Below are 7,012 nucleotides of genomic sequence, written 5' to 3'. Positions count from 1 at the left end.
CAAAGACATCATATCCAAAGAAACCAAAAGATCATTCAAAAGACAGGATAGATGTGATGAGTCCCTGGGCCTGGGGGCTCAGCATAAGTTTGGGAGACACCAAGGTTAATGGGCACAGCATAGTCCACAAAGACAGTGTTCTACATTCTACCTTGATTAGTCGTGACTGGGGCCTTAAAGTTCAAAATGGTCATCTAAGGGACAACTATCTGTCCTTCCCTGACCAGAGGAAAGAAAGGTGATAAAATTTAAAAGGCACATAGACACAATGAGCCATGCAAACATCTGCCTCCATGACCCTGAGACCCAAAGAAAAAGACAGAGTCCCCTACTACCTCTAGCAACTTCACAAGTGGTCACATTAGAAGGTCCTAGATAAAGTGGTAAAAAAAAATTTTTTAAAGATGGAGCCAAACTCAAAATTATAAAATATACCAGGCTTGCAGATCAGACAGAGACATGTGGAACCCTAATATGTTTAGTCATTCTTCAGGTCTGGAACTGTACTCACCTCCATGACTCAATTCTAAACCGAACAATATTAATAGCCTGACCTATAAACAGAACAATAACATTTGTGAGGTACACATACCTTAGAGAAATCAACTGCTTGAGATCAAAACAGCAGCACTTAGCCAAGGATGAAGTCCAGAAAAGTTAGGAATGAAGGAGGAAGGGAAACAGGAAGCACAAGGAAGAAGTGGAAAAATGATGTTCATGGAGGGGATTGCAATAAATGGGTATGAATTATTGAAAATAAAACTGATGGCCTGCTCTGGGAACCTTCATTCAATGCATAAGTTAAAAAAAAAGACATAAACGTGACATGGGAACAGAAACCTGCAGGATATGAATGAGAGAATCATGCAAGTATCTGGGGGAAGAGCAGTCCAAGCAGAGGGAGCAGCTAGTGTAAAGGTCTGCGTGACCTACTGGAAGAACAGTAATGTGGCTAGAGCAGAGAAAGCATTGGAAAGAGTGTCAGGAGATGAGGCTACAAAAAGGGATGACCGGATAGGGCACAGGTGCCCAAGCTTATTTGACCTAGCCCCCACTTTTCTGGAGAAAAAAAGAATTTACTCAGCCACCTCCCTGGCAAGTAAATACTTTTATACTCTAGCCCATAATCCAGGATAAAGTGTAGGTATCTCCTTTTTCAGCCTCCTGCGTCATTCTAGTACCCTGCAGGGAAGCACTGACATAGGGCCTTGATGCTGCTGTGGGCCTTAAAAAACTGAAAATGATGGATATTTGCTTTCTAAGCCCCCCCTTGAAGCTACAACGTAAGCATGTGACTGAATTCTGGGGCAAAGGAGCCTGTGGGTTCAGGAGCTTACAAAGAGGATTTTTTTCTCCTGAATGCAAAAGAGACCCGTGAAAAGAAAGATCCGTCCATACTGGCTACCATTTGGCCTACATGAAACAGCTGGCACTATCGGGGGCATCATGCAACCTTCGATGGGAAAAGCCTGAAACCCAAATGAAATGTCTGAGAACAGCAGAGCAAAACTGTGGGAAAAACCTGAGTTCTTTTTTTTTTTTTAGGCCAGAAGACTTTTATTTTTTGAGAAAATTTGACATGACCAAACTTGAACATTTCAAATCAATACTTACTGCTCTTGAGTAGATTCTGATTCATAGCCACCCTGTAGAATACTCTTAGGTTTCTGGGGCTGTACATCTTCACAGGAGCAGAAAGCCTCATCTTTCTCCCGTGGAGTGGCTGGTGGGTTTCCTCGAATGGCCTGGAGTTTAGCAGTCCAATTTCGCCACCAGGATGCCTCACAGACACCCACGGGCGCTATTAGTTTGCAGGTGAACAATATGGAATAAGCAAGGACCTGGCAGTCTCTGGCCTGAACAATAGGTAGACACAGTGAGAAAACTGAAGGCTGTTTCCCCACATGGCAGAAGAGGCCAGTTGCCAAAGGCATAATTTGCTATGAAGTAGCAGAAAATATATACCCAATGCCAGTCAGTCAATGTTAACACATGGCGGCCCTGTAGGAGAGGGTAAAACTGTCCTTGAGTGCTGTATGGGAGTAGAAAGCACCATCTTCCTGCTGAGGAGCGGCTGGTGGTTTTGAACCGTTGACCTTGCAGTTAGCAGCCCAGCACGTAGCCACTATGCCACCATGGCTCCTTTGCAAGGAAAAGCTTCCTTTGGTGTTGGCCACACTCCAGCCAGATGAGACGTTCCTTTCGGACAGTTTGCGAGTAGGGGTTCTCTCTGGCACTGGAGGTCCCCCATATTCCTTCCAGCATTTTACCAGGCGAGGCCCTGCTTCTTTTCTGCTTGTCTCCAGACTGTTGACAGTGGCACACTCACTACCTTCTCAGAGCGACAGGCCAGCCCTTACTACACGAGGCAGCGCACGGAGGAGCCCAAGGACCCAGCCAGTATCTACTGAAGGCACAGCGCCCACTTTCTCGGGAAGTCAGTGCTTCACCAGGGGCAGGGCAGCTCCACCTTCGACCCATGGGGGCATTTGAGCCTCAGGCTACTCAGTCAACAGGGACTGGCTGAGGGGCTGGTAAATCTGACGACTGACCGGCCTCTTGCTTAACAGCTCCACGTGGGATGTCCTGTCCCTGGGGGTGTGGCCCAGCATAGCATCCACAGTGTGCATCGTGACCTGGCCAGTGATGTGCAGCTTCCCATAGATCTCATCGAATCTGGCGCGAAGCCTGGGGACATCCTGCGCTTCCTCCTTCACGGAGGCCAGCACTTCTTCCGAGAACTCAAGTCTTTTCACAAATCTTGATAAATGTCCTTCTGCGGCATCCTTTAGTATCGTCATCAGGGTTTCCAACATGTTTGAGTGGAGATAGATAATAATATTTAAATTGATGAACGTTGTGCTTTCTGGCTTCGTGTTCTGAGAAAAAACGGACTTCGCTGTAGCCACTTGGTTCTGATTCAGAGCTAACGCCACAGCAAAACAGGAAGCTCTCCTGGACAGCACTTCTCCTTTGATGAGGGCTTCTTCTCTTAACGTAGTACAGACTTTTAAAGATTCGCGGCTGTTCAGTTTGTAGCAGACTGCAAAAGCGAGGTCATAGGTTTCCTTGCTGAATTTCACGTCTTGGTTTTTCATTTAGATCAGTACTTCCAATGCACTTTCGTATTTGCCTTTGAGAAATAGCACATCTATCAAAATATTGAAAGATGTGCAGTCTGAAAAGAAGCCTCGTACATGCTGGCCTCTGATGAGCTGCAGGGCGGCCTCCTCGAGATCCAGCTCGTAACAGAGTCTCACGAAGAGTGGTCCAAACTTGTACTCCCCCAAACTGACATTTCGGTTCTCCGTGGGGTCCCTTTGGTGCCAGGGAGGTTGTTTGCAATAGCCACTTTCTTAGGCTGGAATTCTTTCAATTTCACAATCTTTTCTGTGAGGAGGTGCCTTTTAGCTCCAAGAGGGCACAGCCGCTCACGCGGGGACGCAGGCAACTTTGAAGAGCGGGCAGCAGCACTCGCTCCGGAGGCTGAGAAGCCGCAGCCATGCTGTCCTGGGCGGTACCCAGAACCGGAGTTCTTAATGACATTATCAAGCCACTGAATTAACTAACTAGCAATTGCCCTGTCCCTAGTCCTCATATTATATAGCATGATAAATGTTCTTATTCCTAAAGCTACTTGTCATTGGGTCTTCAGCACCTTGCAGTCATCTCCCCCCAGGGGAAAAAAAAGTTTCATTCATTTCAAGCTTCGTGAATTGTTCTAAGAGCATATCCACCAGAATTAAAAGAGGGTAGAATGGAAACTTTCTATGAGAAGGAAAATATCTTTTCTACGAAATAAGTTGAAGAGAGAAAAGATTATTCAAATGTTTGGTGCAGATAGCAATAACATCAACGGGCTTGAATTATTTAATGCTTCCTTGTAATGCTATCATTTAGAAGCAATGTCTTCCACTCCAGTCTTTCCTTTTCTTCAGGTTTCTGTTCCCATGTTACTTTTAGGTCTTAAAAAAAAACTTGTGACTTGAATGAAAGTTTCCAGAGCAGGTCATCAGTTTTATATTCAGCAATTCATATCCATTTATTGCAAGCCTCTCAATGGACATCACTTATCCCACTTCTTCCTTGGCTTCCTGTTTCCCTTCCTCTTTTGTTCGAAATTAGGAGCATCCTAACTTTGCATTTCATTTACCTTGGTGACATCGTTTTTGTCGATTTTTCTTTACTGGCTGTGCTTCAATTTCTTGTTTCCATTTACTAAAAAGCTCATCGATGGAACCTGTGCAAAATACATCCGAAGAAATGAAAATTACAAAATAGAGAAAATGGAAATATGTAAGAAATCTCCCCAAAATAATCTTCAATTTAAAACACATGTATCTTTTTATAGAAGGAATTAACAATGCAAGTTAAAAAGAGCTAAAATTGACCGACCATTTTGGGTGATAAACTTGGGAATAGTTCTAGTAGATGAAAAAATATTTTGAAATCTTTCTCTCTGAAGTGAAGCTGTTATGACAGTATTGGGCTTGCTGAATGAGGTTAGATGCTGAGTAGAAGCTTGAAATAGTACCAGGGAAAAGTATAATTCAGGAGTCAGGGTTGAAAAACTAGAAAGAATAAGCAAAACGGATCCAAGGAGGAAGATGAAATCATAAAAAGCAGTCTATTTAAAGTTCAGATCTGAGATTGTTGTAATGAGAGTGAAAACTTTTCCACTTCAGGAACTGGAATTATGTCGAGATGGATTTTGATAAAACTTACCACTCAAACTTTATGTGTATGACCCCATAATTGCTACCTATCCATTACAACACAAAGTGTACCCATGTTATTCTGCTTGCTGAATTGGTCATGACTCATTGGCATATTTTCAGACATTTAGATATATTAGCGGCATGAACATTTCAGACAGGGTTGTTCAAATGTACGTCAATCAGAACACTTCGGTTGTTTCCACCATTTCTAATTAAACATTAAAACATTAAGAACCATTTAAAAGACATTTCATGTAATTGAGTGAATTGTTTCATTAGTTCCAAAGGAACTTAGCAATAGCCTAACTAAGATAATCGTTAGAATTATTTTTCATGTTAATAAGACCTTCCTTTCACAGAAACTAATATTGATTTTTTTGTTTATTCATTCACTCAACATTGATCAGTATTGTTTTGTGCAGGGTTCTGTGAGAGGCTATGTGGAGAATACTCAGATGAATCAGACAGGGACTATGCTTGTTCTAGTGTTGTAATTAATTTGGGAAAATAACATTCATTCACAAATGGCTATAAGATGAGACAGGAAGTGGACATGAAGTTCAAAGAGAGTGCAATTATATTTTCATCAAACAGGAAGAGGAAAGACTTTTTGGAGAAAGTGTCATTGATGCCAGATTCACTCCTTCTTTCAAAACAACCTTTTCGTACATTTCCTCATGCTGTGTTGACCCCCAACCATAACATTATTTTCGTTCCTACTTCATAACTGTCATTTTTCTACTGTTAAGAATTGTCATGTAAATATCTGATAAGCAGGATGATTTTCATTGTTACAAATGGAACCTAATTAAAGCATAGTGATAATCACAAAAAAATATGTAATCACATATTGTGAAATATTTATTTCTAATGACAAATGAAATTTTTCTTGAACCATGGTATAGCATGGGTAACAGTCTTCACGCTGGGTACTCATAGGTGGGTAATCTGCATGCTGGCGGACCTGCCTGGAGACTGATAGAGGACTGGTGTCTCAGTGAACAGGTCGTTCACCCCCAAAGGGGTCGAGACCCACAGGTTGAGAATCGCTGATGTAGACCAAAGGCAGGAGTTTGGATTTTACTATTAAGTGCTTCATGAAACCATTGAAGAGTCAAATAGGAGTTCACATGATCTGGTTTGCATGTAAAAAAATCATTGTGGGAGCTGAGTGGAGAATGAATTATAGAGAGATTAAGGGGGCTACTGAGCATGTACAGGTAAGAGATCATGATGACTTCAATTCCAGTGGTAGCATGGGGACTGGAAAGAAGGAGATTGACTTTAGATCTATTGTGAAACCAGAGCCAAAAGTGCTTCTTGAGGGATTGCATGTGAGGTAAGGGAAATAGAGTAACTAGAGATCACTCCTGGGCTTCTTTCTGGTTCTTGAATAGAAAGTGAGAAGGCTTGCAAGGATAGGGGAGTTAAGAGGAGAGATGCCCAAGAATTCTAATTTGACCATATTAAGTTTGAGATGCCTATTGAACAACCATGTGGAGATATCTGGAGCTCAATGGAGTCACAAGAACTGTGGGTATAAATTTGTGAATCATTTATGTACAGATAGCATTTAAAGTCATGGCTCTGGTTAAGATCACCTAAGGAGAAAGTACTGATAGAGCAAAACAGAAGCCTAGCACTAAGCTCAGGAGCCCTTGAAAAATGGATTATGTTTTGATAGACAGTGTCTTAGTTCCCTAATGCTTCTGTATCTATTCCCTTTTTTATATAATACAAAAGTGATTAGGTTTAAAATCCACCTGTTCAGTATTTCCTCAACCAATTGTTTTCATAATGGAAAAGTATTGCATCACATTACATATAAATTAACTGCCTTTCACTCACAGATTACCTTCATAGGTATAAGGGTTAGGATTCCAACACATATTTTGGGAGGACACAATCCAATCCACAACAAGCAGACATAGAAAGGGCATTCCCAAAGGAAGGAATCAAGCGAATGAAAGCTCAAAAACATCAACGCGTTCAGCATAAATGGGCAAGAGTGATAATTCATTTAGGTGAAACCCATGATGAATATCAAGTCCAGAACTGGACCACAGGCGCCAATGGAAAACCAAGGAAGGTTTTTAATTTGTGAAGGTGTTCTGCCCTTGATAATGTCTAAATTGTTCCATGTTTCAGTTCTGGTGTCGTGGATTATGAATTGGGCTTCTAATCTCAAGGTCAACCATTCAAAACCACCAGCCACTCTGTGGGAGAAAAATGAGGATTTCTACTCTGGTAATGATGTACAGTTTTAGAAATCCACTGTGAATCAGAAACGACTT

General features: G+C 41.9%; 1 pseudogene; it reads right to left on the bottom strand.

Annotated features, from left to right (window-relative positions):
• Positions 1 to 2,390: 2,390 nt before the first annotated feature.
• Positions 2,391 to 3,507, bottom strand: LOC142434338 (pentatricopeptide repeat-containing protein 2, mitochondrial pseudogene; annotated as a pseudogene).
• Positions 3,508 to 7,012: the final 3,505 nt, after the last annotated feature.

This window comes from Tenrec ecaudatus, chromosome X (genome assembly GCF_050624435.1).
Source record: "Tenrec ecaudatus isolate mTenEca1 chromosome X, mTenEca1.hap1, whole genome shotgun sequence".
Classification (NCBI taxonomy): Eukaryota; Metazoa; Chordata; class Mammalia; order Afrosoricida; family Tenrecidae; genus Tenrec; species Tenrec ecaudatus.
This window is presented reverse-complemented; position numbering and strand designations above follow the sequence as displayed.